This window comes from Alosa pseudoharengus, unplaced genomic scaffold (assembly GCF_046254945.1).
Source record: "Alosa pseudoharengus isolate Yale_2024_CS ecotype anadromous, Long Island Sound unplaced genomic scaffold, YU_APseudo_1.1 YU_APseudo_1.1_scf_11, whole genome shotgun sequence".
Taxonomy (NCBI): Eukaryota; Metazoa; Chordata; class Actinopteri; order Clupeiformes; family Clupeidae; genus Alosa; species Alosa pseudoharengus.
In genome coordinates, this window is record NW_027468576.1 from 38,327,641 (window position 1) to 38,337,690 (window position 10,050).

The 10,050-nt window shown below is 43.9% G+C and overlaps 1 long non-coding RNA gene across 1 annotated transcript; it reads right to left on the minus strand.

Annotated features, from left to right (window-relative positions):
• Positions 1–195: 195 nt before the first annotated feature.
• LOC143116523 (uncharacterized) lies at positions 196–1,208 on the minus strand. The gene is made up of 2 exons (XR_012985824.1): positions 1,105–1,208; positions 196–328 (listed from the first exon to the last, which is right to left on the minus strand). It is a non-coding gene; the product is annotated as an uncharacterized LOC143116523 (long non-coding RNA).
• Positions 1,209–10,050: the final 8,842 nt, after the last annotated feature.

The window sequence follows — 10,050 nt, forward strand, 5'->3', positions numbered from 1 at the left end:
ATTGTCTACCGTATTTTTAATCACAGTACTTATGGATCATACTGTAACTAAGTACAGTAGTAATACCAGTGCTGTAATATTATATACAGTAATTTTGGGAAATTCATATCCTGCTTTATCTACAGCCAGGATAAATTTGGCTAGGCCTAGGTATGGTTTAGGCTACACACACGTGCATAAATAACCATTGACAACTTGTTATCAGTTTGAAAAGCAAGTACATTTATTCACTTTTTTCCGTTTAGAAATTCTCGTGTGCTGCATCCTAACGTTAGACCAACGGTTGCAGTCAGCCTGATCCACCACCAGTAGCAGAGTGAAGCAGCACCTAGCAGAAATAGAAGAAAAGATAAACAGTGTTAGATAACAATTTTCAACTGAAACTGAAGGTTACTTACAAGTGAAACTTTAGAATAATCATTTATATATATATACTGTATGTTTTTTGAGTTTACTGTCAAAATGCCAGGCTGAAGATGGTGTTAGCATAACTCAGTTTCGCAAGCTATATTTAACGTTAGTCAGCTGGGTGAGCTCATTGATGATGTTTGCTTGCAGCAACAGCCATTCGCGCTGTTCGTCCGAACAACGGTTAATGATAGTCAGATGTGACTTAAAGTTAACTTATATCAATATTGCTAAAGTTCGCCTATAAAACTCACAAAACCGTACATGATTACGAGGAGTTAACGTTACATAAGTCAGCTAAACCTCCACGTTAACGTTAACCAGCAGCACATCATCTTCAGCCTAACGTTGTGACAGTAAGTTAACATACTAGACCTAGCACTACTAGTGAATGTTTTATATAAATTATATGAATATAATAAACTGTAACTTACTGAGAACTAAGGTAGGCCTAATATAAATGAGACTGCCATAACATTAACGTAACATAAAACATTAGAAACGTTAACGCCACCGTCACAGCAACAGCAACTATGATAGCTAGCCTAACGTTAGCTGCTACTTAGTTGATCCAACAAGCATGGATGAGTTGTAAGTTAGACAGTACAACGTACATAGACTGTACACATGCCCGAATTTAATGTAGTACAATTTCACAATGAAACATTAACGTTACATAAATAAATGCTTACTTACCATTAAGGTGGAGCTGCGAACTTGTCAGAGTGCTGAACACCGTTGGTCTGACTGACTGAACTGTTGCTCAAAAATGATCTCCCGCCGGACAGTTCAAACGTCGTCGCGCGGTGCATGTTTCACCACATCAAAATTTCCCAGTAAACCATAAATCCATGACTTTTCAATATCTTTTCAAAATGATGATTTGGATAGAAAATCAACATAATATCAATGTCACCTTGCTATCTGGGAGCTTAACTTTGTATTTATGTGCAAAAAGAAAACAGAAAACCCCAACTGATTTTCCGCCATGTTTTTTCAAAAATTTCAAAAAGCTGACAAGTGAGGGAGGAGTCAGATTTATTACTGTGTTATGATTAGCAGCAAATTTTTATTACTGTAGTTTGACCATTTTTGACCATAATTCATAGCGAAACCACAGCAACATACTGTATTCACAAATACAGTACACATTTTCCCCAAAAACAGCAGTGATGCTGTGAAAATCACAGAATCTTGTTACAGTGTGTGTGTGTGTGTGTGTGTGTGTGTGTGTGTGTGGGTGGATATGAGTGTGTGTATATCCATGCATGTGCGATTGAAGTGAGCAGGTGTAGTGATGCCCTGTTACTCATGTTAATGAAATAATTATTTCACACACACACACAGCGAGAGTCTCTGTGTGTGTGTGTGTGTGTGTGAGCCTCTGTGGGACTGGCTATAAGACAAGGCCGGCTGTTTTTCCTCCCACTTCACTTGAAATGGCTCTTATTATTCAATTAAGCAAACAAACACGCCCTAAGCATCCTCTCGAGGACGTTTAAGCGCCGGCAGCTCCTCCACTCTGAGTTAACCCACCAAACGAATGACTCGCTCAGTGACTTTCAGCACTCGAGTGGAGGAGAGAAGCCCTGTGCTCAGAGGAGCCATTTATCAGCCCAAACGGCACTAATTAGCCCTGAAAGAACGCCTCAACACACCCAAACACAACACAGCATATGCTATCTTGTCATTGCATTGTCATTGCATTTAGGTTGCTATTATGACAACGAGAAGAAATGAAACATGGTGTCCATCTCTACACGCCTTTCAAGGTTCCTTTGGGTTAGCTGCTCTGCTGAAGAGTTTTAAGTTGGCTTTGGGTCAGTTGCTAGCTGCTCTGCTGAAGAGTTTTAAGGTTGCTTTGGGTCAGCTGCTACACTTTTGAAACGAATGTGTTGAAAACAACACAACTTCCATTGTTTTTAACACATCTCTGTGTCCAGCTAGGGACAACACAGTTTGTAAATTAAGCAAACAAACACGCCCTAAGCATCAGACAGTTTGTGTTGTTTCCTTTTTTTATTTGTTACACAAAATGTGTTGAAAATAACCAACTGGCGTTGAAAACAACACAACTTGAGTTGTGTCCAGATGAGGACAACACATTTGTTTTAAGAGTTATTATGACAACGAGAAGAAATGAAATATTGTGTCCATCTCTCCACGCCTTTTAAGGTTGCTTTAGGTTAGCTGCTCTGCTGAAGAGTTTTAAAAACAAGAGGAAGAGGACTGGAAGGATTTGTTGTGGAAACAATGGTGCTATAAATTCTCCCCTGTATGGTCAAAAGCAGATTTGCTCAAAAGAAAGGTAAATTATATGTGTGTGTGTGTGTGTGTGTGTGTGTGTGTGTGTGTGTGTGTGTGTGTGTGTGTGTGCGCTATTGTGAAATGAACGCTGTGTTTGCCCTCATAAATATTCCCCACATCTGCTCGTATCCCACGACTTGCGGACCTCCCATCTGTTTGTGTCATTTAAATAGAAACACACAAAAATTAAAATACATTTCATTCCATTAAACCAATTTCCCACAAAAAAGTCTGACTGGCCTGTGTTGAAATTGGGTATCAAATGGCACTGGCTGTCATTCTCTCTCTCCCTCCACATACATTTTAATGAAATGGGGACGCTATCTGAGCACAGTCACATATTAAACAAGCATTAATAAACATTAGCTCGCCGGCTATATATCCACAGACATTAACTCCTCACCAGTCATGGTGTTTATTCAGACTTCTTTCATCCAGCCTCTGCTAATGGAATGCATGGCCATATTCTCCCAACGCTTCTCTCTCTCTCTCTTGTACCTGCTCTCCTCTCCTTTTCTCCCCTCTCCTCCTCTCTTCTCCTTTCTCCTCTTCTCCTCTCCTATCCTCTCCTTTCCTCTCCTCTCCTTTCCTTTCCTCTCCTCTCCCCTCCCCTCCCCTCTCCTCCCCTCTCCTCTCCCCTCTCCTGCTTTCCTCTCTCTCTCCTCTCTTCTCTCCGTTCCTCTCCTCTCCTCTCCCCAAAAGACCTATATTATTCATGTTTAGTCCTTATTTCTTTTTCTGCCCAAGTACTTCATGACCATGTAATGTCAATGTCACTCTGCTAAATAAACCAGAGACATGGATCATGGACAAACTGATGATCTCAATTAGAAAGTCATTCATTTCACATGTGGATGAAAGCTGTTGACACGAGGCTGCTGTTCTTCAGAGCGTTCCGTCTGAGGGGGCCTAAGACTCCTGAACGCCATAGCCCGGCATCTCAGAGCAACACAAATACACACACACACACATACACACACACACACACACTCCGTCTGAGGGGGCCTGAGACTCCTGAACGCCATAGCCCTGCATCTCAGAGGAACACAAATACACACACACACACATACACACACACACACACACACACACACACACTCCGTCTGAGGGGGCCTGAGACTCCTGAACGCCATAGCCCGGCATCTCAGAGCAACACAAATACACACACACACACACACACACACACACACACACACACACACACACACTCCGTCTGAGGGGGCCTGAGACTCCTGAACGCCACAGCCCAGTGTCTCAGAGCAACACACACGCACATGTAAAGGCCTGAGCGAAAACAGAAAGCACTGACCCCCGCTAAAAATCACACACACACAAACACACATACACATACACACACACACACATCCCCACACACACACACACACACATACACACGCACACGCACACACACACACACACACACACACACACACATACACACACACATACACTGGGTTGGGTTGTGTTGGGCTGGGTTAGGTTGGGTTAAGTTGGGCTGGGCTGGGTTGGGTTGGACTGGGTTGGGTGCACCGCATTAGACTGATAACAAGGCCGCAGTGCAGAGAACAGCAAAACAGCAACCTGCACCTGCAGCAGAGGTGTCTTCAAATTCTTTGAACAGAGGAGAACATTCGTGGAAAACATGTTCTCTCTGAACAGTTCAAGTTGAGTGATTTTAACCAGGGATTAGAAACAGTTCAAAGAACGAAAACGAAAACCGGACACAAACACAATTTCTTAATGAACGTAACCTAAAACCTATTTTACTTGCTTCATAATGAAAACGTCATTTTTAATTTTAAATAAACAGTTAATAATGGTATTTATCGTTCCGATTAACCTTTCTTTGAATATTATTCAACATTCCATAGGCTTGGAAAGTCACCTGCCCACACAGTGGTCCCCAGACCCCTTATAGGATGAATTTAGTCACATGTTATGAATCAGTGACTCCCCTGTATAGTAGGCTAGGCCTACTAGTTGATAAAAAAGGATTTTCAAGTAAGTAGCCTATATTAATGAAACATTGTGTGAAATAACATTGAGACACTAGGAATATATCTCTAGGCATGTCATGCAGTTGGTAGCATCACACATAGGTTAGGCTATTAACAGGGCTTAAAGCAAGGACATTTTTTGTGCCTGAATTTAGGCTATCAGACATTTTTTAATATCTACTATTATTTAGGTCTATTGCCTACTTTCAAATCTCGTCCTACTACTGAATTCAAGTACAGTGTTTTTAGCAGTTAGCCTTGATATCTAATGTGCTTTGATTTAAGCTTTAAAGCTGTTGGGCAAAAAAAGCCTATTATTGTGCCACCCGTCGTAAATCAATTTGTAAAGACTGTCATTTTTAAGGAATGTTATTAACTATTCTTCTATAACGTCCTAACCGGTTACCATTTAGAGGAGAGGCCTTGGAACACATTCTTCTATAACATTCTAACTGGTTCCCATTTAGAGGAGAGGCCATGGAACACTGGAACAGAAAAAAAATGTTTTGCTCTGAACGAACCGAAATGAAAATTTTTCTGTTTTTATCCTCTGATTTTAACGGTAACCCTTCGTCCAGGTGATATATGTTCGCAGACAACTACCTCTTCAAACTGTTTGCACGTGAACTCAAGGCGAACAGAAGACTGCAAATATTCAGCTATGCTTGGACACACCTCATGCTCATTCCTTACCGGATCAGTGCCACATCTGGCCCGAATCCAAACCGCATCTGGACCAGCTGTGAGCCAGATCTGGCAGTCACTGGAGGAAGTGTGTGCTACTGGATTAATGAAAGTGGCGTGATGCCAGGCATGTTTCATAGAGAGCCCATGGAGCATGGAGAGGGCAGGTACCACTCGTGTTTACACTGCCAGTTACCAAGACTGAGGGAAACTTGCAGTTTGCAGAGAGAGTTACCAACTCTGAGGGTGTGTTTGGATAACACTTAAACAGCGCAGCCTGACGGAGAGAGTGGAAGGCACCGCACACACACACACACACACACACACACACGCACACACACATACACAGGGTTGCTGGCAGGTAGGAGTGGAGCGCTGGCTTCTGGCTTCAGGTTGAATTGAAAAGTGAAGGTGTTTTTATATCCAGTTGTGAAGGCTGCGAATTGAATTGAGCTGTAATGCCTGGACACATAGCTGTGCTACAAGGTGCTATGCTAGCCACATAGCTGTGCTACAAGGTGCTATGCTAGCCACATAGCTGTGCTACAATGTGCTATGGGAGCCACATAGCTGTGCTACAAGGTGCTGTGGGAGCCACATAGCTGTGCCATAAGATGTTGTGGAAGCCACATAGCTGTGCTCAGGGTTGTCAACTTTGGGTGTTTGGCTGGAGTGAGATTTTGTGAAGTCATAGTGCGTGTGCGTTAAATTTTTCCCTAAACCTAATTTTAAAAATGTCTGTCCCCTGACTTTTTTGCTATGTACAGTATACTCCCTGATTTATGTTTTTTTTTAAAAAAATAATAGAATGGAAAAGTTCCTTCAAAATGTACAATTAAATCATTGATTGCACTTGAAAACAAGACCAGTGTTTTAACCCCGTGTCATGGAAGGATTATGAGCCACTGGGCCCCTGGGCACAGACATGAAAAGGGCCCCCCTGCCCACCTGAAAAAGGTAGTAGCTCAGTAGAAAAAATTGAAAAATAACCCCTTAAATGATGACTGGCTAGTTTTGTGGAAAGAAATGGACAGATAGAGACTTATGAATGTGTGTATGAGTGTGTATCAGGGATGGAAATAGCCTAAAATATTTGTTTCCACCTACCATTGTGGCTGGTGGATTCCAAAGTCTACCAGCCACTAGAGATACAGTATGAACATTTGATGAAAAATCATGACCACATAGCTGTGCTACAAGGTGCTTTGGGAGCCACATAGCTGTGCTACAAGGTGCTATGTAGCCACATAGCTGTGCTACAAGGTGCTATGGGAGCCACATAGCTGTGCTACAAGGTGCTATGTAGCCACATAGCTGTGCTACAAGGTGCTATGGGAGCCACATAGCTGTGCTACAAGGTGCTATGGGAGCCACATAGCTGTGCTACAAGGTGCTGTGGGAGCCACATAGCTGTGCTACAAGGTGCTATGTAGCCACATAGCTATGCTACAAGGTGCTATGTAGCCACATAGCTGTGCTACAAGGTGCTATGGGAGCCACATAGCTGTGCTACAAGGTGCTGTGGGAGCCACATAGCTGTGCTACAAGGTGCTGTGGGAGCCACATAGCTGTGCCATAAGATGCTGTGGGAGCCACATAGCTGTGTCATAAGGTGCTGTGGGAGCCACATAGCTGTGCCATAAGATGCTGTGGGAGCCACATAGCTGTGCTACAAGGTGCTGTGGGAGCCACATAGCTGTGCCATAAGATGCTGTGGGAGCCACATAGCTGTGCTACAAGGTGCTGTGGGAGCCACATAGCTGTGCCATAAGATGCTGTGGGAGCCACATAGCTGTGTCATAAGGTGCTATGGGAGCCAGGCTGCTGACGGCCTTCCCTTGCATCCCCTACAGCCAGGAATCCAACCACTCATTCATTAATCTGTACCACTCAAGAGAGTTTTCCACTAAAATTGAAGACAGGGCAAATACTCAAAACAATAAGTTAGATTACTTAACGAGTAATCGGTGACTACAGATTACTCGTTAAGAAAATTAACTCCTCACCAAAACATGACGGTGATTAACTCCTCACCAATTAACTTCTCACCAAAACATGACGGTTAAGTTGGGTGTGGTGGAGTAGCGATTAGTGTCAGTGTTTAGTTCCCAGAGCTCCTGTGTGTGTCTCCGGTGGATGATGCGGAAATGCCCGGCCTGGACTGTCAGGCCAGTGCTTCAGCTTCCTGCTCTCCTCCTCGTCCAGACTCTCGTCCGCACTTCAGCTTCCCGCTCTCCTCGTCTGCACTCCTCTCTGTTTCATCTCCAGTGCAGCAGACAAGATGGCCGCCTCTTTTAACATCTCTCTTCATCTCTCTGCTTCAGGGTATTTCGCCACCAGTGGTTTCCAGGGCCTGAAAACAAAGGATAGAGAAGAAAGTAAAACAAATGCCAGATCTATGACAGATCTTTGGACTCCTCCACATTCTCTTTCTGTCAGATACAGCCTGGACACACTGTGAGTTGTTTTGTCTTCTGCTCCTCTTCATGTTCTTGACCATGGGAACGCTCAGGGCTTGTCTGGTGTTATGGACAACATCATATAACATTTCATAACCTGATGTGAAAACCCTGAAATCTAGTAGGAGGCAATTGGGAACAGACTGCATCAACCCCGCTACTGCCCAGAATCCATCTATTCTCTCTTGGTGTTGGTCATCGCAGATAAATAAATTAATCTCAAAACCCAATGATTCGAGACTGTATAACACCCAATAACACAGGTAGCCTTGCAGCAATACATTTTTATGATCCGGCTAAATGAATTCAGTGCTATTTCTGATATTGTGCGCAGGACCAAATAGCCCCAAGACACATGAATAGCAACATGATAGAGATACCCTGCCATCTGCGGTCTGTGCAGAGAGTTAGCTCTCAGAGGCACAGAATCATATCATCCACAGACTGCACGGCTGAAAAATCCAAACCTATGTGATATTGCTGCACTGGTTTTGAGTGGACTGCTAGAGGAATTAGGGTAGATGTCCCATACATCTACAAGTGATTCTGTTCTTACACACAGATGTGATGTTTTTGGAAGCACTATGCCCATAAAGAGGTACAGAGGTGTGCTATCATATGTATGGGAACCATCTTATACAGTCTATGCATGGGAACATAATAAGATGGATGGGTAGTTGTGCAATACAGTATTTTTAGATATGAAGTGGTGGCATCATATCATTCACATCCTGTATGTGTATTTGTGCAATACAACATTTGTAAATACGATGTGGCAACATCATATCATTTCCATCATGTATGTGTATTTGAGCAATAAAACATTTGTAAATATGAAGTGGCAACATCATATCATTTTCATCATGTACTGTATGTGTATTTGAGCAATACAACACTTGTAAATATCAAGTGGCATGGTATCATGTAGCCAACCCCAAGTGAAATCCGGTATAGGAGTGTGCAGTGGTGCGGTGCCCCTGTGCAAATCCACTGATGAGAGGTAGTCGGGCGTGCGTGCGGGTGGGATGGGGAACCTGTTTGGCGTGTGGGTTTATCGGGCTCGTAGGCACTTGCACGCCATGTCTGTGGCGGTGAGGTGTTTTGTCATGTGGGTGTTGACAGATGACCGAGACAAGCAGAACCAAAATATTCATTAGCTTTCCTAAAAATAAAGCGGCAACATCAAAACGCCGTCTCAACCATCTGCAGTCACGTAACCACAGCTCTTTGTCTCAACTACTGAAGTCCCTGATTGGAGGGGTAGATTAGGAAATATGTTTACCTCATAAGAAAGATGGCCAAATGCCATTTGCAATGATTAAATATGACTAAGGGCAGTGCTGCTTTTGTGCACCACTGTAAAGCTAAATCAATAGAGGTTTGGGTTGTCAGAGTGCTGGTTTGTGGCCCCAGCAGTGGCACAACTGGCTGGGGCACCTGCACCGCACGCCGGTGACCCGGGTTCAATTCCCGCCCCGTGGGCCCCTCTGGATCACATCCCACTCCGACTCTCTCTCCCACTCACTTCCTGTCTTGTCCTGTCTAATTAAGGCATAAAAAGGCCAAACAAATATACTTAAAAAAAAAGAGTGCTGGTTTGTAAGTGCATCTGTGGTACCTTCAGATGGCCAAGGTCAGTCCTCCTGTTGCAGCCTGTTCACTGACTCCTGGTTGTTGATGGTGAGGAGGAGTTTGACCGTGTCCACCACACAGTAGATTTTCCTCTGGGCCGTAATCTGAAGCCTGATGTTATCAATCCATCCAGCGGCCTCCGTCACAGAGATGCCACATCTGGTCCAGTCTGCAACCACACAGGCCCGGGCCCGCGGATCGCTTCTGACAGTGTGTGTGTGTGTGTGTGAGAGCTTCTGACATTCTGGTGAATTGTTGTTTCAGCTGATCTTTTCCGCCATGTTTAGGGTGTCCTGCTTCTCTTTCGTCTCGCTGTTTGCAGGTCACGGTGGATGACCGCTTTGGGAACCCTTATATCTTTCATGCATGAAATATGAGCTGTCCAGAGTAATTTGTGTAGAGAGCAGGCCACGTCGTCCGAGTCCAAGAGTCCATGTGCACGACATACATCTGGACACAGGAGAAGTGTTCACCCTGACCGCATTACCCACGGAAAAAAGTCCCAGAGCAAGCAGTCCATGAAATATCACACCAACTTTTGTGTTCACCTTCAGTGAAAATCA